The sequence below is a fragment of the Pseudonaja textilis genome, chromosome 1, assembly GCF_049901715.1.
Source record: "Pseudonaja textilis isolate UNSWEBS1 chromosome 1, rPseTex1.2, whole genome shotgun sequence".
Lineage (NCBI taxonomy): Eukaryota > Metazoa > Chordata > Lepidosauria > Squamata > Elapidae > Pseudonaja > Pseudonaja textilis.
Genome location: NC_141990.1, coordinates 273,727,253 through 273,754,843, shown reverse-complemented (window position 1 = coordinate 273,754,843; position 27,591 = coordinate 273,727,253). Strand labels below are relative to the sequence as shown.

The 27,591-nt window shown below is 42.0% G+C and overlaps 2 protein-coding genes across 2 annotated transcripts in view; one reads left to right on the top strand and one right to left on the bottom strand.

The window, feature by feature from the left end:
• Nucleotides 1-27,591, bottom strand: part of AVEN (apoptosis and caspase activation inhibitor) — a 144,874-nt gene that overhangs the window by 54,394 nt on the left and 62,889 nt on the right. The gene's annotated exons all lie outside the window — the stretch shown is intronic.
• Nucleotides 17,179-27,591, top strand: part of CHRM5 (cholinergic receptor muscarinic 5) — an 87,241-nt gene continuing 76,828 nt past the window's right edge. The window contains exon 1 of the mRNA XM_087921832.1: nucleotides 17,179-17,807. The gene's annotated coding sequence lies outside the window, so the exon portion shown is untranslated. The remainder of the gene's footprint in view (nucleotides 17,808-27,591) is intronic.

Below are 27,591 nucleotides of genomic sequence, written 5' to 3'. Positions count from 1 at the left end.
AGATAGACTCATTACATGCAAAGCAAGATAGTTCAAGCCGTGATGTGTCATAATTGTGATGATTATGGCTTAAAGCTCATGAAAACCCCAAATCCACAATCTTAGAAAATTAGAATATTACATGCAATCAATAAAACAAGGATTGTACATGGAACAATATCGGACCTCTGAAAAGTATAAGCATGCATATGAATTCAGTACTTGTTTTGGGCCCCTTTTGCAGCAATTATTGCCTCAATATGGTGTGCCATGGAAGCTATCAGCCTGTGGCACTACTGAGGTGTTATGGAAGACAGGATGCTTCAATAGCGGACTTCAGCTCTTCTGCATTATTCGGTCTCATGTCTCTCATCTTTTTCTTGGCAATGCCCCATAGATTGTCTATGGGGTTCAGGTCAGGCAGGTTTGCTGGCCAATCAAGCACAGTAATCCCACAGTAATTGAACCAGGTTTTGGTGCTTATGGTAGTGTGGGCAGGTGCCAAGTCCTGCTGGAAAATGAAGTCAGCATCTCCATAAAGCTCATCTGCGGAAGGAAGCATGAAGTGCTCCAAAATCTCCTGGTAGACAGCTGTGTTGACTCTGGACTTAATGAAGCACAGTGGACCAACACCAGCAGATGACATCGCTCCCCATATCAACACAGACTGTGGAAACTTCACACTGGACTTCAAGCATCTTGCAGCGTGTGCCTCTCCATTCTTCCTCCAGACTCTGGATCCTTGGTTTCCAAATGAGATGCAAAAGTTGCTCTCATCAGAAAAGAGACTTTGGACCACTGAGCAACAGACCAGTTCTGTTTTTCTTTAACCCAGGTAAGACGCTTCTGACGTTATTTGTTGTTCAGGAGCAGCTTGACAAGAGGAATATGACATTTGAAGCCCATGTCCAGGATCTGTCTGTGTGTGGTGGCTCTTGATGCACCAACTCCAGCCTCAATCCACTCCTTGTGAAAGTCCCCAACACTTTTGAATGACCTTTTCCTGACAATCCTCTCCAGGCTGCCGTCATCCCTGCTGCTTGTGCACCTTTTTCTTCCACACTTTCCCCTTCCACATAACTTTCTATTTTGCAATTACTTTTTGAGGCTTTCCCTCCTTATGGAGGGTGTCAATGATGGTTTTCTGCACAACTGTCAGGTCAGCAGTCTTTCCCATGATTGTGATTCCTACTGAACCAGACTGAGAGACCATTTAAAGGCTCACGAACCCTTTGCAGGTGTTATGGCTTAATTAGCTGATTAGAGCGGGACACTTTGAGCCTAGAATGTTGAACCTTTTCACAATATTCTAATTTTCTGAGATTGTGGATTTGGGGTTTTCATGAGCTGTAAGCCATAATCATCACAATTATGACAAATCACGGCTTGAACTATCTTGCTTTGCATGTAATGAGTCTATCTCATATATTAGGTTCACCTTTTAAGTTGCATTACTGAAATAAATGAACTTTTGCATGATATTCTAATTTTTTTAATTTTACCTGTATACATAAAAGAAAAGATACATCCATCAAGAGTCAAGAATCATAAGGTAATGTGGTTCCTGTACATCTCTATCAAGGCCATCTTCTTTACTCTCTACACAATGGGCATTTACTAAAATGTATTTATCGACAATTGCTTTTATGTTGCTGTTACTCTGTTAAAATGTTGTAATTATGGAAGGACTCTGGAGATTGGGATTGCATAAAGGAAAGTTTTATCACAATGCTGTTTTACTGAAGTTACTGTGATTGGATGTATTTTTTGTTATTATTTATCTATTTTGCTGACAGTTATATTATGAAGAAATGACATAAATAAATATAAATAAATATCTTTAATTGATAAAGAAAGAGTTTTCCAGTCTTCTATTATATCATTATCACCTTCATCTTCATCTGGTTTCTCTGTAGATCATGTACATTTTTCTCATATTATTACCAAATGCAACCTCTACATATAGGCCAGTAAGATTTTTTAAAGGTAGGGCAGATTAACCAAGCAATGCAGCCATATTGTGCTTCTAGAGTCATTTGGCAATCCCTCAGGAATGGCTAGTTTTTCATATCATAAATAAGAAATCATTCAGATTTCCTTGCCTGAAATAGAGTTCCAAAGAGCTCTATTTTTCAAGTTGTAATGACAAACTGTATAGGTAAGGAAGGCTGAAAAATATCTCTTAATATTTTTTTTATCTGTCTAGAGAACAATTCCATAGCTTTATGCTAAGCTCTTCTACTCTAAGGATTTTATTGCTTTTTAGGAGTTAATATCTACAGCTACATCAAGCTCTCTCTCAATTTTTCTTGCAGCTTTATGAAATAGACATTTTATTAAGTCATATTATTTCTACTTTTCCTTGTGGTTATTTTTTTAAAAAATTATTTATTTACTACAAATGCTTTTATGCTGTATCCATCTATGATACAGTTGTAAGAGATTTTACAACAAAGAATGCAATGTATAAAATTACAGTAATTCACAAATTATCCAACAATCAAACATACTAAAATTTAAGTTGCAATACCATTCTGCATAAATTATTACACCTTAAAACAAAAACAAATTTCCTTACAATGCAAATGCAGCCAGATTCATTCCAAACATCTACCTTGCCTAAATCTCAAAGCCACATTGAAAGATCCACATATTGCATTTAAATATTTCCTGAATATTAGACAGAAGTTTACAATTCTTCTATGTCATGGGAAATCATTCCTGAGAGGAGTTGCTGCTCTGAATGCTCACCTCTGAGTCTCTTGGACTTGCCTCCTAGGAGGCTGGGGAGTCAGATTTGAGCATGGTAGGCAAACAGTCAGCACTAGTGCATTCCTTTCTATGTGTATTTCCCACTGGGTACCCACTTACTCTCTTGTAATCCCTTCCTCTCCAATAATGTAATTACAAACATTAATTCCCTGCTTGTTAATCATCTTAACACGCATTCCAAAACATAGAAGAATGGGGGGCGGGGGGGGGGGAAAGCTGAAGTAAAATTATAAGCACAGTCACAAACCACTTCATTTAGTGGTCACTAAGTTACTGGTCTCAATTGTGGTTGCTAAATGAGGAGTCCTGAATTATAAGCAGGTAAAAGCCCAAAGGTGCTTTTCAAAAGGCAACTGCACTTTCTTAGGTTTTTCTTGAAAATGGGTGTTGGTATAATTACCTGAGAATGCCCTTTCTATCTATGCTGCAAGAGAGTTCAGGATGGGTATGACTCCTCCCTCTGATGTCATAGAGCTGAGTCTGCCACTATATAAAAAGCCAGCCCCTAGCTGGCTCCCCAGCTTTTAGGCGAAGATCCGTAACAGACGTAAGGTGCTTCTGGAAGATAAATCACAACAATTAATTTACTCCTCCCCCACCAGGACCAGATACCTAAGGGTGGGGCTGGACTCTCTTGCAGCATAGATAGAACGGGCATTCTCAGGTAATTATACCAATGCCCATTCTCATCCACGCTGCGACGAGAGTCCAGAATGGGACATACCAAAGCCTGCATGTCCATGGGAAGGTCATCGTCTGGTCCACTCATTCTGACTGTGGGACAAATTTCTGTAGTACCCTTCGTCCAAATGCCACCTCAGCGGAGGCAAAGGAATCCAGGCGATAGTGCTGTATAAACGGCGAAGTAGACATCCAGGTAGCCGCCTGCAGATCTCTTCAAGCGAAGCCTGGGTATTCCAGGCGTTGGAAGTAGCCGCACTTCTAGTGGAGTGGGCCATAATGTTCTTGGCAGGAACATTAGTCTGGTAAGCCTTGGAGATACATGTTCTAATCCATCTACCAATGGTAGGTGAGGAAGTCTTACTCCTCAAGGATGAAGCTTGGAAAGAGACGAACATGGCTTCGGATTTCCTAAAGGTTGCAGTACATTTGATGTAAATATGGAGAGCTCGCCTTACATCCAATGTATGCCACTTGTGCTCCAAGGCATGGAGTGGCTTGGGGCAGAAATCTGGCAACACAATGTCCTGCACCTGATGAAACCAAGAATTCACTTTAGGGACAAATGTAGGGTCTAGTTTTAGAACCACCCTGTTCTCATGGAAAATACACAGGTCCTGTTTAACTGAGAGTGCTGCTAGTTCTGACACTCTCCTAGCTGAAGAAATGGCCACTAGAAAAACCACCTTGATGATCATAAATTGAAGAGACACGGATCTAAGAGGTTCAAACGGGCTTCCTGTAAGGGTCTGCAACATTTTAGGGAGGTCCCATGTGGGATACCTATGAACCACCGGGGGGCAGATATTAGAAGCCCCCTTCAAAAACCTGCAAACTGAAGGATGGTGGGATAAGATCGAGTAATTGTCCCAAGACAACATTGATGAGAGCCGCCACCTGACGGCTAAGTGTGTTAGGTGCTAGCCCCTGATCTAGCCCATCTTGAAGAAACATTAACACATCTGCAACAGATGCCGAAGAAGGGTTTCAAGCTGACCTAGAACACCAAGTACAGAAGACCTTCCAGGTAGCATCGTATGTGCAAGTAGTGGAAGGTTTACAGGAAGCCTTGATAGTCTCTACCATCCTGTCCAGGAGGTTAGAGTCTCTCAGAGATTGCCACTCAAGCACCAATCAGCTAAGCAAAACCACTGAGGGTCCAGGTGGAATAAAACTCCTTGATGCAGGGAGATCCTGTTGGCCGGAATCCTCCATGGCTGGGCTACAGACAAATTCACCAGGTTGGCAAAACAAGGTCTCCTGGGCCAATGAGGTGCCAGAAGTAGTAGCTCCGCCTTTTCCTCCAACATCTTCTGAATGACTGCCAGAATGATCAGAAGAGGGGGAAAGGCGTAGAGGAGACCTGGAGGCCATTCGCTCCAAAGAGCGTTGGTCCCTTCTGTTCCCTGGGTCAGAAACCTGGTGAAGAATCTGCTTACCTGAGCATTTTGAGGAGAGGTGAAGAGATCTACTGCTGGAGTTCTGAACCTGTGGGACAGATCCAGGAACAAGGAAGGATGGAAACTCCACTCCGACTGGTCAACTCTGGACCGACTCAATCAGTCGGCCTGTTGTTGACCCCCGGAATGTGGTCTGCTCTGATGGAAAGAAGATGAGTTTCTGCCCTCTGCCCCAGGCATTCTGCTTCTCTCATCAATGCCCTGGACCTGCCCCCCCTCGCCTGTTGACATGTGCCTTTGCGGCCACATTATCAGTCATGACCAGTATGTGACAACCTGCCACCCTGTTCCAGAAATGCAAGACTGCAGCAATGGGGGTGTAACCTGGCCTAGGGGATAAGAGGGCCCAGATCTGCATAAATCCTGGGGTAAAACTTCTTTCTCCACCCTCTCTAGAGACCAAGCTGAAAGATGGCTAGCCGTAACCCCTAGGCAAACCTGTACTTCCCCTGACTGAGAAGTCTGTTGGATCTGGTTTCTCATCTGTTCCAGTGTCTTAGCAAACTGTTTTTCCCAAGCAGCATGCCTTCTCTTCTCAACCCTGAGCTTGGATTTGGAAGTTGTTTTGGGGGCCATGGCCTTGGCCCTGATCTTTGCTGCAGACTCTCTTTTTGCTGAATAGCCTCTTTGTCTTCTTCTCTTCCTCATTGGGCTTGAGAACCTTGAGCTTCTTCCAGGCCAGTGAGGTCTGACTGGGCCATTCCGCTCTCCATTTTGCTAACAGGACAGATACAAGAGGTGTTGGAAGCTTCCCCTGTGAGAGCTTCACCTGGACTACCTGTTGTGTGGGCTAAGTGAGCAGTGAAAGCTGTAAAGCCCTGGTAATAGCTGTTCCACAAAACAAAATGGTTGCCTGGCTCCCAAAATGGCCACCTGCCATGTGCGCTGGCCCTGGGACAGCCTGGTCACCTCCTCGCTCCCTAGGCTCTTACTAGGTCCTAAGCTATCAAACAGCCAGACAGAGAAACAGCTACAAAGCGGAGCTCTGAAAATCAGCTCTGGAGCAGCCCAAAATCGGCTGTGAAGCCTCCGCTCATCATGGCCAAGAACTGCGTGGGAGGCTCAGCCAAACGCTCCCTGTGACTGCAGCTTCTCTGACAGGCAGCGTCGAGGCCTTGACACCACAGGAAAGCAGATCCCCGCTCCCCTCATAGCACAGCTCAACCGGATCCCCGGGAGCTGTGTAGAAGCTGTTTTTGTGCTTCTGAAGATTTATTTGCTGTAAAATGCTCTAAATGCTTTAAACTCTTCTATACTTCTTCCAGAAACAATAGCTCCTAGACACAAAGCTGAGTCAAAAGCTGGGGAGCCAGCTAGGGCTTGCTTTTTATATAGTGGCAGACTCAGCTCTATGACATCAGAGGGAGGAGTCATACCCATCCTGGACTCTCGTCACAGCGTGGATGAGAATGTTTCACCTGTCATGCAAGAAGCTTCTTTAATTCTAAATTCCCCACTCTTCAGTCAGAACTGAAGAAGCTTCTTGAATGAGAAGTGAAATATTTTCAAGTCCAGTTGCCTCTTGAAAAGTACCTTTGTACAACCATGATCTGGGTGACTGAAAATCTCCATTGAGATTAAGCAGGTAAAATCTATTTATAGCAGTGCTCTTAAAGACAAGGAAGCACCAAGGCATGTAGTAATCATGTAGGACTTTAAGTGCAATCACCAGTATCCTGAATCTCACCTAGAAGCAAACTAACAAAGTACAGCACCTGCAACCGGTGTCCTAGTTAGCATGCAAGCCACTGCACACTGTCACAGGTATAGTTTTCATATACCTATTGCAATTGCTCCTTTGAAATGGTCTTCAAAGGAAGTTCCATGAAGAGTACACTATAGTAGACCACTTGTAAGGTGTGCAGTTAACAATAACAATATATATAATGGATACAATCATAGCAAGAGTGGTGCGGTGGCCCTACAGGTGGAGCTCTCACCTCACAATCAGGAGGCTGTGAGTTTGATCCTAGGTAGAGGCAGATAGTTTTCTCTCTGGGCACACTGAGAATATATCTGCTGAATAAAACTTCGCATTTGTGACAGGAAGGGCATCCGGCCAGTAAACACTCAGCTCCATTTAGCTGCCCAGACTCCCCCCAACAAGGGGTTAAAAGAGGATGACAAAATCACAGCAATCACTTGTGAGATGAAGGCCAGAACGATTGTAGTCAGCACTCTCCACTCCATTTTAACACATTTTCCTATTAAGAATTGTATACTAAATTAATATAAATGCTAAGAACATTTAATTACCTCACAAAATAATTAAATTAAAATCATTTGCCTTGCTTTTGTCTATAATATAAACAGGATGATTAGACAAAAGAACCACATGTGATTCCATCACTGTATTCTCAGATAAGCTAAGGCAATTTCTCCATTTTAAATATAAGCTTAATTATAATAGACTGGGGATATGCTTTGAACAATATACTATGACCTTAGCAAAGCATTCAAGAGTCCTTCAAGATATCCTCAGTAACGAAATGATTAAATATAGGCTAGAAGATCCACCTGTTATTAGATTCATAATTGTATGAATGATTGCAGCCAGAGAATACTCATAAATGGTTCCATAAAGCTCAGAGACTATTGCCAAATGGAATGCCAAAGGGCTCTGTTCTGGGCCCTCGGTTGTTCAATACTTTTATTGATGATATGGATAAAAAGATAGAGGGCATCATTATCAAAGTTGCAGATGACAGAAAAGTGTAAGGAGGAGTTGGCATTTTCACAGAAAAATATCTAAACAGGGCAGAGTAATGGATTAAACAAGCAGAATGAATTTTAACACGGAGAAATGTAAAGTTTTGCATTTGAAAAAATGAAAAGCACAGGCATAGATTAGGGAATTTAGTTCATTAACAATACCTGCAAAAATGATCTGGATGTTCTAGGACCAGGTCTACTTCAATATCATCCAACAGGATGATGCAACGGATAAAAAAGGCAAATATTGTTTATGGATGTATTAATCAGAGTAAAGAATGCAGTTTTGGGAACTAACTTTTCTACTTTACTCTCCCGTGGCCAGGACTCACTTGAAATATTGTTCCGAGTCTTGAACACGATAGTACGAAAAAGATTTCAACAACCTAGAGCAGTGGCACCAGGGACCAGTTCCGTGGAAAGAAATTTTTCCGTGGACCAGAAGGGGCGTGGTTTTGTGTGCTGCCTGCATCCCACAGATGGGGCTTCACTTGTTTGCACGGTCCAGTTTCTGGCATGCTGTGGACCAGTGTTAGGGGTTAGGGGCCCTGATTTACAGAGAGTTTAGATGAGGACTCTCAAAATGATGAAAGAACTGGAAAAGTCTTCCTCATGTTGTATGAGGAATGGTTAAGGAACTGGGAACAAGGTATGCATAAAGAAGAAATGGTTAAGATAAGATATCTTTCAAATATCCAAAGGTTATTTATATTTACCCTCTTTTGATACAGAGAGCATCAATGGGTTGAAACTGCAGGGAAATAAGATTCTGGGTATATATTAAGAGCAATTTCCAGATGGTAAGGGTTGTTAATCAGTGAAAAGTCTGCCTCGTGAAGTGGTACATTCTCTTCAGTGGAGATCTTTAGAGACAGACAGAACAGCCATCTGTCGAAAATGCTTTAACAGAACCTGGATCAAGCAAGAAAGTGTAACTTATTTAGAGAAAACTTACCTTTCCTCCTGGGAAACAGAATAATAGTAGCAGCATCATGAATATATAGTCATATACGCCTACAAAATCCCCCAAATTTCTGATTGCTTATGAAATTTTATCCAGTTCCCTTAGACAAAAAATAATAAAACATACAGAAGACTAAACCAAAAGTTAAAATGAAAGCTTTAGGAAAAATTAAATTCAGTTAGACAATAATCATATATTCAGTTCACCAAATGGAATGATTTAAACTGAAGTACTAAATGCTTTACATTAATATATACTGTCCTGAATGCTCACAAAGCAAGAGAATGTGTGTGTGTGTGTGTGTGTGTGTGTGTGTGTGTGTGTGTGTGTGTGTGTAGGTACAGGTATGTATGTATATATAAATTGGCAAAAAAGAAAAGGGGTGTTGGTTCTACCTGAACGCTTCTCCTCAGGGAGCTGAAGGGAGAATCCAGGATGGGTAGTATCTAGTCTCCTAGCTCTGCAGACCGAGTTGAGAAATTGAGGACACACCCCCTGGTAACGGTCCCCAGTTCTGCAATGATGTTGAAGCGAATTCAGCTGCTCCTTGTCTCCAAACAGATAGTTCATTGATACTGGGGAAAAAAGGGACATTTCCTGCCTATTCCGACCAGACAGAATACAGGATGGGACTGGATTCTCCCTTCGGCTCCCCGAGAAGAAGCGTTCAGGTAGGACCAATGCCCCTTCTCCACTGAGCCGAAGGGAGAATCCAGGATGGACATGCCAAAGCTGGCTGATGGCTGTCCTATGGGTGGGAGCTGGATTGGTCGGAGGCCTCCACCTCTACATGCACACCCTGCAGGACTCATCTTCCAAAGAACGCCTCTGCTGAGGCAAAGGAGTCAATTTTGTAATGTCTTATGAATGAGGTCACCGATGACCAGGTCACAGCTCTACGAATGTCCAGAATCGATGCCTGCATTGCCTAGGCTGCGGTGGTTGATGCATTTCTGGTTGAGTGCGCTGTGATCCTCCTGGGCACAGGAAGGCTCTGTAATTCATAGGCCTTTGCAATGTAGGCTCTGAGCCAGTGACCTACTGTGGAAGGTGTCACCCTGTGACCTAAAGTTGACGTCTGAAAGGAAACAAACAAGGCTTCCGTCCTCCTAAAAGAAGAAGTTATTTCAATGTAAATACGGAGGGCCCTCCTAACGTCCAAGGTGTGCTATTTTTTCTCTAGTGCATGGATAGGCTCAGGACAGAAATTAGGCAAAATCAACTCCTGTGAACAATGGAATAGAGAGTTCACCCTGGGCAGGAAAGTAAGGTCCAACTGCAGAACCACCCTGTCTGCATGGAATACGCACAGACTTTGCTGGTTAAGGCCGCCAACTCTGAAATACGCCTGGCCGAGGTAATGGCCACCAAGAATGACACCTTGCATGTGAGAAGACGAAGGCAGACTTCACCGAAGGGTTCAAATGGGGGAGAAGTTAGTGTCTCCAGGACCTTAGGCAAATCCCAGGTGGGGTAGCGGTGGACCACCGGTGGCCTCAGATTTGTGGCTCCCCTAAGAAAGGCTTCCACCCTAGGGTGTTGGGCCAGAGTAGTAGAGCCCTTGACCGAAATCACCGAGGCCAAGGCAGCCACCTGTCTCTTCAAGGTATTGGGGGCGAGACTTTTATCCAACCCGTCCTACAGGAACTCTAATACCTTTGCAACAGAAACCCCAGTGGGTTCCAATTGGTGACAAGCACACCAACTGAAGAAAATCTTCCACGTTGCGTTATATATCCTGGTTGTGGAAGATCTTCTGGCCGCCTGGATGGTCTGAATGACCTTTGTGGAAAACTTCTCCCATTTCAGGATCCCCCGCTCAAGCGCCAGACGGTCAACCAAAACCAGGCTGGATCTGGGTGCTCGATCGGGCCCTGGCTGAGGGAGATCTTGTGCAGGGGAATTCTCCAGGGTCTGGCGACTGACAGGCCCACCAGGTCGGCGAACCAAGGATGCCGGTAAGGGGATACCAACAGAACTTCCACCCTTTCTATCAGTACTTTCTTGATTGCACCCGGAATCAGGGGAAAGCGGGAAGGCATACAATAGTCCCTGGGGCCACTGCACCGGAGAGCGTTGACCCCTTCTGCTCCTCGGGCAGGGAATCGAGCAAAGAACCTTGGAAGGTGCGTGTTCTCTGGTGATGCAAAGAGATCCAGAATCGGACGGCCGAAGAGTTCCGTCATCTCCTGGAATAGACTGGGATGCAGTCGCCATTCTGACTGGTCGACTGTGGCCCTGCACAACCAATCTGCCTGCACGTTGGATACTCCCGAAATATGATCTGCTTGTAGGGACAACAGTTTTTCTCCGCCCACCTGCACAATTGAGTTGCTTCCTGCATTAGAGTTCTGGAGCGTGTGCCCCCCTGCCAGTTTATGTGAGCCTTGGTAGCCACATTGTCCATGAGGAGAAGCACATGTCTCCCTACCACCTCTTGCCTTAGATCCTTGAGCGCTAAGCGGGCAGCCCTGAGCTCTAGCCAATTTATGTTGTGGGCGAGCTCCTCTCATGACCACCTCCCCTGGGTGACCTGGGATCCCAAGTGGGTCCCCCTACCATAAGATACTGGCGTCGGTGGTGATGGTAATCCTCTGGGGTTCCCTGTACAAGCATCCCTGATCCATGGCTCGGGACTGCCACCAATGGAGGGAACGAAGAACTGGCAAGGGGATGCGAACCCTCCTTGGAGAGTCGCCCCTGCTCGCCCTCTGGTAAGGGAGAAGGAACCACTGAAGGGTTCGGGCATGGAAGCGGGCCCATGGGACAATCCCGATGGACGATATCATTTTGCCGAGTTGAGACAGCAAGATGATAGGTGCCTCTCTGGAAGACAGGATCAGAGACGTGACTTCCCTGATACTGTCTCAATGCTCCTGTGAGAGAAAAACCCCTAAAAACCCCTAAAGGACCTTCTTCCCTCTTGCCTCTGACGCCCTCTGGTGGCAAAGGCCTGTCTATCGGCCTGAGAGGAGGATCTCTGGAAAAAGGGCCTACTTTGACGGGGAAAGCCTGCCCCAGATTCCCCGTTTAAAGGACGGCTTCCTGTAGTAGGGATGAGACCTGTAATCAAAGCGCCTCCCTTGGGAAGGCAGGATCTTTCACTTGTCCCTGGTTTCCGTCAAAAAGGGATGCAGGGCTTCCCCAAAAAGCCTGTCTCCCTTAAAGGGAGCGAATGCCAGCTTCCATTTGGTTCTGACATCCATCTGCCAATTTCTTAGCCAGAGAAGCCTGCATGCTGTTATGGAAGAGACCATGGCTCTGGAAGAAAATTTGGCTGACGTGAGGGTGGCATTAGCAGTCAATTGAGCCGCAGCTATAATCTTATTCAGGTCCTGATGCACCCTGAGATCCTCAGGTGGGATTCTGTCCTGTAGCTGCCTAAGCCACCACAAAGAGGCCCAAGTAAAAAAAGATGCGCTCGTCGGTGCTCTGATGGCCCAGGAGTCGGCTTGATGAGCTCTCTGGGGCGCAGATGAGGAAGCTAGGGCTACCACTGGGCCATCTACCTTTGGCACTTCCATAATGTCCAAAAAGTCTTTGTCCACAAAGTAAAGTAGACTAAAGCAGACTCAGACCCACTGGGGAGAGTGTACATCCCAGGGGACTCCCACTGCTTTTTGATCAGGTTCAGAAACATCTGGGGCACAGGTACAGCGTCCACCACAGATGCTTTCTCAGTGAACAGGAAATCCTCCTGATCCTCTCCCTCAGTGGGAAGGTCCTGAATGACCGTGTCCTTTTTGAGATGAGCCGTGCTCTTGGCCTTAACCAGCAGAGTCTTGAAAAGAGCCGGCTGGAAAAGGCCCTTAAAGGAGTGGGGACCTGCTATCTCCAACTCCTCATCCGAAAAATCCCTTTCTGGAATGAGGTTCCTCTTGGAGCCATAAATTTGGCTGCTTTCTGAAGGGGAGGCCAAGCACTCTCTGAAGTGGACTGGCTGTTCAGCAGAAGCCTGCCCCTGCCCCTGCAGGACTCCTCTGCTAGGTTCCAAATAAGACAGCTGGCGCAGCCGGTTGACCTCTGCCTGCAATTCCTGTCTTATTGTCTGGGAGATCCAGGCTCTCATGAAGGATGGCATTTCTTGCATCTGGGTCTCCTCCGGTCGTAAGCCAGCTGCTGTAGGTATAAAGGTGGCTGCAGGCACAGGTCTGGCTCTACTGGAGACTTGGTCTGCAGGTGCCGCCATCAAGATCCCCTGAGGAGGCTCAGAAAAATTGTGAGAGGTCTCAGGCTGATTTAGAGGTTACCCTGCAAATCGTGGGTACTTGAGCCCCCAAGAGACCAGGCAGTCATATACTGCCTATCTGCCAGTTGGTCTGGCTGCCTGTCATCTTGAGGAGGCAAAGTTTGAGGGGTGGCTCTGTATTCAACCATCCTGGAATCTCTCACTGCCCTGTCAAACTGTTTGTCTGTGGCTTTTTGTCTATGCTTGGCCTTTCTATCCTCAGCCCTAGAAGATCTCCTAGGGGCTAGAGCCCTGGCTCTAATCCTAGCTGCTGCCTCCAGACCAGCAGACCTGGGCTTAGGAGATCCCTTTACAGCCTTCTCTCTACCCTGCTGAGGAACTGACAATTCTTGATCAGCTCCCTTGGCGGCCATCTTTGAGCCCGCCAAAAATAATTGTCACTTGACAGGGAGAGAAAGGGAGAAAGAAGTAAAAATAAAACAAAACAAAATAAAATAAAAAATATTCAGCCTAAGCTGTCAGCTACAGCCACAGTAGCTGTCCACCACTTCAGGAGGCTAGTGCGACCCCAAAGTGGTGAGCTCAGCCCCGCTCCGCAATTCAAAAGCCAGGTCAAGGAAAAAAAAGTTGAAAAAACGGCTGCCTCTTTGAATTGCAGCAAGCCCTGACAGGTCAGAGGCTTGCGTGCCTGGCACTGGCTGCACCGCAATTATCAGGCAAGACTCAAGCATCTTGCAGCTGCCATGGTGCTCTGGGGACTGGATGGGGGGGTCAGGATTTAATCCCAATGGCCAGAACCCCCAAGGGACAATCCTGGAGACGAACTGCAAGATTGTCCCCAAACTGCCGCCGAAAAGGGACAGAAGCGCTTAGCGGCAGCTGCGGCACGTCCCAGGCAAGGGAAAGTGGATCGGGAGGAGGCAAGTTAAATAAGACGCCAACTCCCACCCCAGTCCAGGCCAAGCGGGCTCTCAGGGTCACCTCCACGCAAGTTTTGGCAGAAAACAACACAAAAACCAGTCCACCGGTGAGGGAAGTCAAAAAATTAAAATGACAAGCAAAAAAACTGCAAACCGGAATAAAGGCGCAAAAAAATGAAAGTGCTAAACCGGCAAGCCGGCTAGCTGTCAAACCTGATCTAAGCCTCTCTGAGAAAAAAAAACTTAATCCCGGGGGTGAATATTCTTCTACGATCCTAACTATTCAGAGCCCTTGAAGGGTGGTCTGAACACGCTGAGACCGAGTGAAGAACTGGGGACCGTTACCAGGGGGTGTGTCCTCAGTTTTTCAACTCGGTCTGCAGAGCTAGCAGACTAGAGACTACCTATCCCGGATTCTCCCTTCGGCTCAGTGGAGAATAAGCTGTTATTTGAATAGCAGTTCTCTTTTAAATATATATTATAAATATACCTTCAGCTTTTCTGCTTCCATTTAGACCATGCAATACACATACACACACACAAACATATACACACACGTCTGTTACAAATTCAGTAACATATAAAATGTTATTCAATTATGTTTCCAAGAATATTAATGTTTGGATGCATAAATGGACATTTTTATATGGGTTCAAGGATTTGACTAAACAAGTAGGGCTACACAGGTTTCTTGGGTTTTGCAGCCCCTTTTTAAACTACCGTTTGCAAAGTTTGAAAGAAACAGTTTGGATATCAGACAAATTTTAGTGGAAAGCACTTTCACTTTTTCAACTTCACGTCTAGAAAGTGAGATTCTTTTTGGGGGGCAGTTTGCGCCTCTTCTTTTGCATGGTAAAGCAGCTTGTGTTTCACCCGTTCTGATATGTGCCGAACAATTGCATTCCTGGTATATAAGCACATCTTTATGTTACTAATTAATAGGCCTTCTGTTTATCTGCCTAGGTTAAGAAATAAAGCTTATGAAATGAATTGGCAATTTACCATCACTTACCATTCAGAAACCTGACAATCTTGGATTGTCTCGTGATCCCCAGAGAAATAAAACTTAGCTTTTGCTTTTCTTCCATCTATTTCTGGCACATGAAACTTTTCCTTTTCAGAACTCATCTGATCCTTGGCTTCTGTTCTCAAACGCTTTGGTGAGTTTTTTCCCCAATCTCACCAGAATCCTATAAATCCTTATGCTGAGTGCACTGCAGGTTAAACAATTATTATTGGATAGCAACCAAAAAGACCAGCAGTCAACACCTACTGGAATCATCCATTCAATGCAATGTGGGTCCTCTAGCTGCCAGTTTGGGTATCAGTCAGATCCTCTAGTATTCAGCTTCTTCTCCTCAGAATCCTTTCTGGTCTTTTGGCATTATTTCAGGTGCTTTTAAGACTTTCTCCTTTTCTTAAAAAAATGAAAGCCCTACGTACCCCATCTTCTCCTATGAGAATTATGTCTAATGAGAAGCTAAACTAACATCCATTTCCAGCAGATTATCAGAAAAGCAAAGTAAAATTAGAACAAAGTTGATTTGGATTTCTTTCCCTCTTCCAAGTCCCTCTTCCAAACTCTATCTCTGGAATTTGAATGGATGCAGATGTAAAATGAAGGTAAAATATTAAGGTGGGAGATATATTTGACCAGTCAACACCAACGCCATGGTAACAGAGCAATTTCTCTTTGTTTCTTCTTTGAAAAGTAGTCAACTTTTCTCCCACAAATCAATCCGTTAAGATTTTCTGTAAGATTTAATCATTATAAAGGTTTGCCACATACTTGCTAGCACTTTGATCAAATTAAATTTGCTAAACATATACCCCTGGGAGAAAAACAGGCAGGCTTTTCTCAGTTTAGACTATGTACCAAGGTATATGCTCTAGGAAGCTAAGATTATGGCGTATACATAAAATGACCCATTATAATTAAATGAAGAAAGGAGAAAAGTGCTTACATTACTTGTTCTTATCAATAATTTTGCTCAATTATATTTTGCAAATGCAGTAGATATAATTTTGATAACTTAAATTATTTATCAGAAATGGTATTGTTTCAGGTTGGACCCAAACATTGTTTCTAATACTTATACAGCACTTCTTCTTCTTTTTCTTCAGCGTTTGTCTCGCGCTCGGGCGAGGTCCGCTAATGTATAATACTTATACAGCACTAATTCTTTAATTCTGCTCATGACACTTGTAAAGGACATTTCATTTGTCTTTATTCAGAACTTTATTAGTTTAGAACTGCTAAATTTCCAGCTCTTAACTAACATTGATACATAATTTTTTTCAACATTTTCATGGGTTTCTGCATGGCCATACAAATGTATGGCTTTTACACTGAATCAGAAATTTTCTGCAAGCATTGTGACCTGAACATTCTTTAGCATTTTAAACCCATTCCCATTTTTAAAAAAATCATAGCTGTGATCCTGGCCTTTGTAAGGAAGATGAATGTTATTCTGTAACTATTTGTCTTCATAATCTTGTACAGACCACAGAGGCAAAAGCATACTTTAGGATCAAGCTATCTAATTTTGAGCATGTGTAAAGTGAAAAGAAGTATCGATGGCATAATTAGAACAAACTTCATTAATTAAGTGGAAGAATCCAAAAGAATGATACATATTTAAACAGTGCTCACAAGCCTATTGCAATTTGTTTTCTTATTTCTGTTAACAATTAGCTACCTGTGATTTTGATGTTCTACAAATGGAAGACTATTTCTAACTTAGCCTTTTGCTGGAACAAAAAGGATGCGGCTGAGGCCTTCCAAAATCTCTGGAATAAACTTTCATGGGTTCAAGAAATTGCACCCCAAAATAACTTCCCTTCTGTTAGAGGAGTATCCTGTTGTTAGAAGTCCTCTGTGAAGGCTTCAGACGGAGCATTAGTTAAGTTATGTTAATTTTTCTGATTCCTAGTATATGAAAGAAAATCAAACCTAGGAAGCACTCAAAAGCCACCTTTAAATGGAAAATGCAAGAGACTAGAAATTGTATTGCAATCCTAAACACACACTATTTTTTTAAAAAAGAAAAACTGGAACATTCTTCTACATAGACATTGTTAAAAGCTTTTTTTTTAAAGGAAACAAGATTTGGATTTGAAATATATAGTGTGAAATAAGTCAATAAACTTAGTAATTAAAGAAACGTTAAATATAATAGCAATTTTTATTACTATTTAGAGATATTAAGTACAAAAAGAGTGTTTAACTTAGGGGGGAAATGCCTCCTTATAAAAATATATGTCCAATTTCCTAGTAATTGGGTTTCTGAGTCTAGAAGCTATTCAACATGTAATAGATATACAGAAACCTTTACAATCATTTAAATTCTCCATCTACTGATACTGCTGACCATCAGAAGAAATAATTAGTAGATTATATCTGGAAAATATCCTATCAGTACAGTGCCTGGCTTGAAATAGCTCATATAAAGCAACTCATTGATGCCGTGCATACTCACTGTCTTGAGATATGACACAACACACACTACACCCTTGGGGAGTTTCTCCTCTGTTCGTAAGCAGCATTTCACATATGTATTTGACAGAAGCACAGAAGAGCATACTGTTCAACATTCCTACCAAATGCAGGCTATGCAGGTGAAAAGTTAAAGCAGAACCTGAAGACCATTTTTGTTGACCCTATCTTTTGAGATAACTTCTTCAATATAGTGGATTTTTTAAAACAGAAACAAGTTTTCACTATTGGAATTCAAATGCAAAAGCAGATGGGATTTACTGGGTGTTCAAGCTTTCAATTAATATTTGATAAATGCTGAACACTTGAGTTAACTAGAATTGATGCCTTTGCCTCTATTGTTTGAAAGATGCAAAGTCCAGTTCTTGTTCTGTTGGCATCTTAAGAGAAGAGTAATCTAAGTATCATTTACAGAGTCAACCCAAAGGATATGGAATAACTGGGAGTAAACTGGAAGCAAGCAGCCACAAGATGAAGCAGCACCAGCAAATGAGGCAGCCACACAGACAGTAGAGAAAAAGAAATTGGAAAGCTAGTGTGCAGAATGCATTTCTAATAGAAAAAGCTTCCTACCTGGGGAGTCAGTCTCAGTATTTGGAGAGACTGCATCCACAAATTATCGATCATCTGCTAGGTAAGTTTGTCTTTTGAATAAAATATTTTAGCTTTTCTCATAATAATAATAATACTGCTTTGGTTTGTCATACCAGTGATTTCAAACCTGCAAGGTAATTTGTTTGGTTTTTGCTCTATTTGTTAGGCTATTCAAATAACTGATTTTATATGCTGTTTTAAAAATCCATTACATTCTTTTAATTGGGTCTGCCTAGAACGGTTTCAAGATTCCAGTTCTCTACTAGTGTTTATTTAAAGCTGGGAAATGAAGAAATAATACCCACATATGTAAAACTAAAGCATTGTTATGATTTACCAAGTGATACTTATTGTACTTCAATAATTAATGCAAACTATTAAACCAGAAACTAGAGTAACAGTATTACATTTTAAAGAGGTATTTTATTAAAACAAGAGCCATGCTTAAAATATACCCAGAAAAGCAATCCAAAGCGTCAGTTATGGTTAGCTGTGATACTATAGTAACTGATGTGAAAGCATAGTTAAACAATGCCAGCTTACCACACAGTTTAAATGTAAGTTGAAGGTAACAGTTCAGCAGCTTTAACTGTTACAAATGAAGCTTAAGAATGTACATTTATATCTAAATTAGTCAATTAGATAAACAGACTAAAACACATAAGAGAGCAAGAGATCTCTGATAAAATGTTTAAAATGGGGTGTGCAGGATGTATATATCACTTCACAGATCAAATTTAGAACATGCATTGCAAGGTCTACATTTAAAAAAAAAATTCTATTACTCTTAAGACTGACAGCCTAGTGAGGTTCTTGTTAAAAACATTTGGACCGGCAAAACACTTAAGTGTTTATCTTTCCAAGTAACAGTTAAGAAAGCATCTTATTAAAATTATGTCACATGAAAAAAATATTTTCACTTTAAAAAACATTATGTATTCTGCTGATTTTAATTATATGATTTTATTCTCTCCTATACTCTCTATGATTACTTGTAATATTGTGATTTACCCTCTCTTTCCTCGTGCTTCTCAGCTGCTTCGCCTTCTTCCTTATCAAGTACAAACACACATATGCTCAAAGCATTATGAAGTGCTTAATAATGATGGTTGGGGGGGACAAAAAAATTGCCCACCGCCTGACCAGATGCTCAGGATCCTACCAGACTGTCAGGTTACAGTCACATTTAAAGGTTTATAGATGTTTACAATCCAATTAACACTTACACTATATGTATGTAATCCTCCCACTGATGTCTTTTTCCATAATAAAAAGAAAAGTCTGATTTTCTGCTTGCCCAGCTGTTCACTGCAACATGTGCAAGGAAGTTTATTGGTATGTTTTTTTCTTTTTTCTTTTTTGGGGATGTCTGAACTCCAGAAGGGTTAGAAGTGTTTATGTTTGTCTCTACTTTCATGGGAGGGTTTTCTTCAAATTACGAATAGTGTTCTTTGTTGCTTAGAACTCCCACAAAGCAGGAAAAATGTAACTTGTGTGAACATGAAACTATAATTTACCAGTCTTGAACTTAAAACCTAACATCCAAAGGGGCAAAGCTTTTTGTAGCTTAGTTATAAGCATTAAGCTGTAGAAAATTTTAGGAGACTGGATCACTGCAACTAAATAAGAGGTCAGAAATTAAAATCTCTAAGCCAATCTTTCTTGCCAGAAGGGAAAAGGACAATATGTTTTAATAGATGATTACTGTTAGAATAATTTATCCAAGAATCAGGTTATTTTTCCAAATTGTTAAAACCCACATAATCTGTGCATAAATATCCTGTGAAAAGTACTAAAACAGCCGTATTTATTTCAGAAATCTCATATAATTTATTCTTCCATTGTATCAAATGCACCATTTAAACAAAAGCAACATTGAAACAAAACAACTTTAATAATGTAGCCACGTATTTTAATGGCTATCTCTTAAATTTAAAATATAATATTAAACTATTGAGTTATCAGTTAAGGAACTCAAAATAAAATCCTGTTTTTCCCTCAAGGGTTTCTTCACACAAAAACACAGCATTAATCTGATAGACTCACCACCTTTCCAAGTTTCTCATAAAGTGGAATGAACAGATTACAAGGCCACGTCACCTCACCCAAAGGCATGATCAAAAATTTAAATACATCTAACTATCTTCAGTTAACCACAAACACAATTTTAATAAGAAATATTGACTTCACGTGGTCCTTACACAATTTCCATGTACAATGATGACTTTTGCCTAAATCAAAGTACTATAACTAACCCTTAAAGCAGTATTTAATCAAGACATAGAATATATGAAGTAATTCAACTGAAACAACCAATAGTTCACTTATCATTAGCAGAGCATTAGATGTCCATAAATTGAAATTTGTTATTTTAGCACAAAAAGCAGGAATTGCCCTTATTTTTTAGTATAATAATGGAACAGTCTGTAGTTACACATTACCCCACAAAAAGATTTTTCTGGATTCGTGGTACGCCATTTTTAAAAAATTATTTGTTGACACACATTTTAAAATTTTGCAACTTTACAATAATGTTCACTAATGTATTGTTTCATGATATTAATGGCCATCTTAAGCTGTAGTTAAATGATGTGCAACTATACATATATTCAAAATTACTGTTCAGTCTTCGCACATCTAGAAACAGTTAACATATTTTTAAACTAAAAGAAATTGGCAAAGGTATGTGATGCAGAAGAATCCACCAAATAATGGTGGTACTGAAAAGGAGAAAGTGTATTCAGAATGCAGAAACCAAAGCATATTTAATTATGATGTAGAAATTTCAGAAAAAGTAAAGTAGAATTTAGCAATAAATCACATATGAAAATTAACCTAGCTATTTAAAATTTCAGCTTTTCTTACTTTCATCTTGATGGAAAATGTCTGTTTTTGCAGTTCACACCTCTAGGGAGGAAAAAGATTAATATAATTTTGGACTTTTCCTCAAAATTGAATGAAAAAAAGACAGCTGTAAAGCCTATCACTATTACTACCATTGTCAGGATGGATGTACATTATGTATAAACATAGTTTCATAGTATAGAACATGTCTACTATTGATAAGAGAAATTATAGTACAGGCTAAATTTTAATATAAAACTACTGGCATTTTTATTAATACTCCTGAACAGTTTTTCACTGTGGAACATATACCAGTGGGATTGTAATACAAAAAACCTAAACCGAACAATTGGAATACTCATTCACTGGTTGAGCTCACACAATGTTAAATCCCAGTGCTAGTATTTTTTAACTATGCTTCAAGATAATATTAAGATAAAGATAAAGAAACCATACTTTCATGTTCCAGTTGGATTACTAGTTTTGATCATTGTAAACAATCTGCACCTAAAATTATACAAAAAGAGAAAATACCATGCAGTAAATGTTTTACTAAGTATGCTATATTTTTCGTATGAACTCCTTTAGTAGGCCCAGATATTCCAATTTTTCTTTTTCAAATTCAGCAAAGCAAAATAACAGGAATAGAGAAATAGAAATATACAATTTCTCATTATAAGAGGAAGCTATATTTTCAAAAAAGAGAAATTAAATTTCTTTACCCCAGAAAAAAGGCTTTCCTTTATTGTATCAGTGTTTCAATACATAAAACAGATAACTCTTTCCTACATACAAAGCACAGAGTAGGATAAGGTGAAAGTAAGTGGATATTTTAGGTAAGCATCCTTATTTTATGAATAAAAAACATTAATAATATAACACATCTTCTATTACAATTTTGTATCAGATTTTGAGTGACAAAACAGTATCTTACAAGATTATATGTAAACATAAGACTGAATTCTTCAGTCTTAATTTTACATAATTTCTGTTTTGAATTTGGAATAGTTTCTTCTTTTTATTAAAAGGAAGCATAACTATTTAATGTGCAACTGTGCATCATACAGCTACTCTTTGGAAAGCACAGTCAAATGTCTATCATGCTTTTTAATTTTCACCCAATATATCCAAGTGAAGAACTATAAATTAATATATTTTCCCCTCACAGTATCATAACCATATAGGTAAAAATTTAAGAGTTTTCATTGTAAATTATTCTTAATCTTTACTTTATATAAATTTTAAGTTATTCTCTCCCCCGTGTGTGTGTCTTTGAAATACTTCGTCCCTGCAGTTTTCTTTACATTTTTATAAGTGGTTTGCCACTGTTTCCTTCCTTGGGCTAACACTAACTGACTGGACCAAGATCACCTAGTTGACTTCTTGCCTGAGGTGGGACTAGACCTCAACAGTCTCCCAGTTCATGGCCTCACCTCCTAAGCCAGTGGTGGCTAACCGTTTTGGGCTCCTGTACCAAAAATTGTGCACGTGCTTGCATGCTCGCGCTTGCATGCCAGCACCCAGAAGGCAATGTGTGGCCCCCCTCGCTCCATATGCATGCGTGCGCAATTCCCCCCCGCCCCTTACCTGCACTGTGCCTCCTAGCTGATTTTCATCTGGTTTGAGGCCTTTTTTGGCCTCCCAGAGGCTTGAGGAAGCCTCGAGAAAGGCTTCTGCAGGCTTTGCAGGCTAAAAACTAGCTCCATTTCATCACTTCGGTATTTTTGGAAAAACTGGAAGTGACGAAACAGGGCTAGGGTTTGGCTTGCAAAGCCTGCAGAAGCCGTCCTCATGCCTCTGGGAGGCCAAAAAAGGCCTCAAACTGGCCAAAAATCAGCTGTGAGGCGTGCATCTGTGCAGTGGACGTAAGTTTGCCTGCAGCTCGTGTGCCGGCACAAATGGCTCTGCGTGCCACCTGTGGCACACGTGCCATAGGTTCGCCATCACGGTCCTAAACACTACATAAACCTGCTCCCCATCAATTGGAGAATCATGGAAAAAAATCTACAAAATAAATTGAAAATTACCACTGCATCAATTCAATTCAAAAGAACTGATTTTTTTCATAATGAAAGTAGACTAAAATGGAGTCATTTTCTAACCTTTTTACCTACTTCTGTTAATGAGTTTATCAACCTTCCCTCACTTTTCAAATTTAGTGCTCTTAAAAGATCAGTTTCAAGTGAAAGTTGTCATAAAAAGTTCACACAGAACTTATGTTCCCATTAAAATCAGGAAATGCATCTGATTATTAATACTAAACAGTATTACAAATCATATTTGTATCAAAATATTTCAAGAAAAAATTATTACCAAGACTGTAATGACAATCTGTCAACAACTGTAAGAGATCACTTTGTTAAATAAAAGAGAATATATTTTAATAAAAAAATAAGTGGATTGGGTTGAGAGAGAGTAACTTTGAAAATCACCCAGCCAGCTTTCATTAAGAAAGGGCGTTGGTACTTACCTGATACGCCCATTCTCTGTGAGCTGTTCAGAGCATCCAGTGATGGGAAGGTGCTTCAGTCTCTTCTAGAAAGGCTGGGCTTAAACTTAAGGATGCTCCTCCACCATAAGACTCCTCCTTAGCGTCCCCAGTTTTGCAAAGCCGAGGTATTGATACCCTATATGCTTAAGCCTATATAATAACCCTGGCTGGAACAGACCCCCTACCAGACGGAATAAAAGGGTGGGACTGGATGCTCTTCACAGCTCACAGAGAATGGTTGTATCAGGTAAGTACCAATGCCCTTTCTCCCATGAGCCGTTCAGAGCACCCAGTGATGGGACATACCAAAGCTTGGCACTGTCCTAAGGGAGGGACTCCATCTGGGTTGTAGACCTAACTGCATCTGAAATAACTTGCTGCAAAACTTGCCTACCAAATGAAGCTTCAGCAGAAGCAAATACGTCAATTTTATAATTGCTAAAAAATGGAGATGGAGAAGCCCAGGTTGCAGCTCGACAAATCTCCTCTATTGTAGCTTGGGTCACCCATGCTGCTGTGGTGGCTGCACTCCTGGTGGAGTGAGCGGTAATGCCTTGGGGCACTGGAATTGAGTGAGAGTCATACGACTTAGCGATGGTGGCCTTTAGCCATCTATCTATGGTAGAGGGTGAAACCTTGCACCCCAGGGTGTTAGGCTGAAAGGACACGAAGAGGGCTTCTGTCTTTCTGGAGGGCGCCGTGCGCTCTATGTAGATGCCCTTCTTATGTCCAAGCAGTGCCATTGGTGTTCGAGCCTGTATGATAGATGTGAGAAAAAATTTTGGGAGCACCAGCTCTTGAGCTCTATGGAATGCCAAATTAACTTTTGGAATGAAGGAGGGATCTGCTCTGAGAACCACTCTATCTGAATGGAAAATGCAGAGGTTTTTGCACACCGATAATGCAGCTAGTTCGGAGACTCTTCAGGCAGATGTAATTGCTATCAGGAAAACTAGTTTGTAGGTTAGAAATCGAAACGTCATGATCCTTAGTGGCTCGAAGGGACCTATAGTAAGGGCCAACAGTACCTTATTTAAGTCCCAAGTTGGATATTGGTGTACTACAGGGGGCCTCAAGTTCAGAAAACTGCGAATGCGAGGGTGATGAGATATGGAGGTAAGATCATCCCAAGATATGATCCAAGCCAAGGCTCCCACCTGTCTCTGCAGAGTACTGGGTGATAACCCTTTGCTTAGGGCCTCCTGTAAAAATTCTAATAACTGCGCTACTGATGGGGAAGTGGGATCTGAACCCTCTGACACCAACGACAGAAGCTAGACCAGGTGGCCTCATAGATTTGGTTCATTGAAGGACATTGAGCCAACTGAATAGTGTGAATAACTTGAGTAGAAAGGTGTTCATCTCTCAGACGTCGCCATTCAACTTCCATACGGCTAAGTTTAGACATTGGGGGTCTGGGTGTAGCACTGAGTCTTGAGACAGCGATATGACTGATAATGGGATCCTCCATGGTGGTACCGTCGAGAGGTCCTTCAGGTCTGCCAACCATGCTTACCTTGGCCAATAAGGAGCCACTAATAGTAGGTCCGCTTTTTCTTCCAGCAACTTCTGAATCAATTTGGGGATCACGGGGAGGGGAGGAAAGGCGTATAGCAATCTGGTGGGCCAGTGATATCTGTGGGTGTTCACATCCTCCGCTCCCTGCGATGGGTAACGAGAAAAGAATCAGGGAAGCTGTGCATTGAGTGGGGACGTAAACAGGTCAACTACTGGTTGGCCCAACCTCCGAGTAGCCTCCAGAAAGATCTTGGGGTCCAGATGCCACTCTGATTGGTCTAACATGGCTCTGCTGAGCCAATCCACTTGTACATTCGCTACTCCAGATATGTGCTCTGCCTTTAGAGAGAGAAGATGGACTTTGGCCCACAGGAATAGTCTTTCTGCTTTCCTCATTAGCAGATTGGAATGAGTGCCCCCTTGTTTGTTGATATGGGCCTTTGTAGTTATGTTGTCTGTTAAGACGAGCATGTGTTTGCAATGGAGATGCGGGAGGAATTGTCGGAGTGCCAAATACACCGCTCTCAGTTCTAGCCAGTTAATATTGTGTGCCTTCTCTGAATCCGTCCAAAGGCCTTGCGCTGTATGTGACTGGAAGTGGGGGGCCCATCCCACTAGACAAGATCGGAGCTGCCGTCTCTCTATAAATACTGGTAGGGGGGGCTGGTGTGCTTGGCTGGTTGGCTGCGCTGCTGCCTCTTGATTGGTTGATGGAGTTGATGTTGGTATAATGGGCCTTGTGAGTTTTGTTGTGGAGATATCCTGGATCTTGTGTTGTAATCTCTTGGGTCGTTTGTTTTGTAGTGATCTTTTTTCCATTAGCCTCCCATGTTTTAACGGCTTGGGTAATGGATTGTGTGATGGGCTTGTGAGTTCTTTTGTTGTGGTATCCTGGGTCCTGCGTTGTGATCTCCTGGATCGTTTGTGTTTTGATCTCTTTTCCATTAGCCTCCTGTATTGTAACGGCTTGGGTAATGGGTTGTGTGATGACCTTGTGAGTTTTATTGCTGTGGTATCCTTAGTCTTGTGCTGTGATTTCCTGGGTCATTTCTCTATTTCGAGAGGGAAGCCATCGAAATAGAGAAACACCCCCATAACATGAATAAACGGGATGGTACCTCCTGCCTACCAGACATCTAGAAACTAGCCCTCACCAAGAAACAAGTCCCAGCCACGAAAACCAACACCAGCCCCAAAACAACAGGGGACACCACCGCCAATCCTCCTCATCAGACTCAGGCCCAAACCCATCCATAAACGAAGGACAACCACCATCCAGAAACCAGATCACGGCTGCTTCACCAGCTGTCGCACCCCCGATCCCAAAACCAAACAAGCTGACACATGCCAAGAACACAGACCCAGACCCCAAACTCGAAGCCAGACCAAAACCCAGAATGCTACATGACAGCCACCACTCAGGATATCACATCAGAAAACTCAAGAAATTACACCACAAGAACTCAAGAAGTTGCAACACAGCAAACGACTTTAACCAATGGGATCTGCAGCATGCCCTCATGCCTGACCAAGTGGGGTGGGTTAATGTAATTGGAACAAGACAGTTTCTCAGGTAACCTGGTCATGCCATGAAGGGTTTTAAAACTGATAACCAACACCTTGAACTGGACCCAGAAGCAAACTGGAACCCAGTGCAGGTCACACAGCAGAACTCTACCTTGCACAACTCTAGGGGCACTCAGAACTGTTTGCACCACTCTATTCTGCAATCGTTGCTGCTTCTGGATATTGTTCAAAGGTAGTCCCATGTAAAGCACATTACATTACATTACATCCAGGAAATCACCAGGGTATAAGTTACTGAAAGGAGGGCTTCTCAGTCCAGGAAGGGGTGTAACTGGCACACAACCTGAAGTTGAGCAAATTCCTTACTATGACTGCCATCTGCTTCTTGAGTTCAGAAGGATCTCCAGATTAAGCACCTGGCTTGTCTGGGACAGTGCAATGCCATCCAAGATTAAAGATGCAGAAAAGCCTCCCATCCAAAGCCACTCCATCTTACTGCGGTTCAATTGAAGCCTGTGTGTCAGGATTCCAGCACTTAACCCCATTTAAATCATGAGTCTCGAGCCAAACTTCCAAAGCTTCAAAAGGATTTATTGGGAGTTAAAAGGTCTGGCACTGCCTCAGTGTAGCCAACTCTGAGATACATCATTCATTGTCACCCTTGACCCTAGTTTTCCCCTACCCCCTGGGTATATCATAATTCATATTCTCCAATGGGACACATCCATAGCCAAAAGTCTCCACTTAGAATTTTGTGCAGCAAAAACTTTGGTCACCTCGTTACTATTTTTAAAAATATTTATGGAATGCAGTTTCCATTTGCAATGTGCCACATTGTTCCTCCCTCCCTTTCTGTTGGCAGCTCTAAAAAACCATAGAAATATTTTATGAGTTGACAGTGTGCCTGTTTATCCTCTACCTACTGATGATACCTCATCCTGCTGTGATGGATGCTGCCATTCAAAAGCTTCATGTAGATGATAAAATGGAGCAGAGAGAGCACCAAGCTCTATGGTATCCCATAAAGCAGGGGCCATGGGCTGGACCTCTCATTCTCTATCAATGCCAATTGGAGGAAGGAGATAAACCAGTGCAAGATTGTGCCATCAATCCCCAGAGTTGACTCAGAAGGATACCATAGGAAATCAGGAAAAATAAACAATTTCATAGTGAGACATATGTATTCCCCTTCTTTGAATGGTGTGAAATTCTAGGGAAGTACTTTAACACATTACTTATAGAGGCTAAATGAAATTTTATTATTCTTTTGCAATCTTATACAGATTACTATCCAGATGAGCTAGTTCTATTTTATGCAAGGCTACATTAACAGAATCTTGCAAGTCTGAAGACAAAACTTCAACTGTCACTTTTAAAGCCTGAGATGCTAAGGACAATCCCTTCTCACCCTCTTTCTCTGCCAATTATACAGCTATAGCCTATT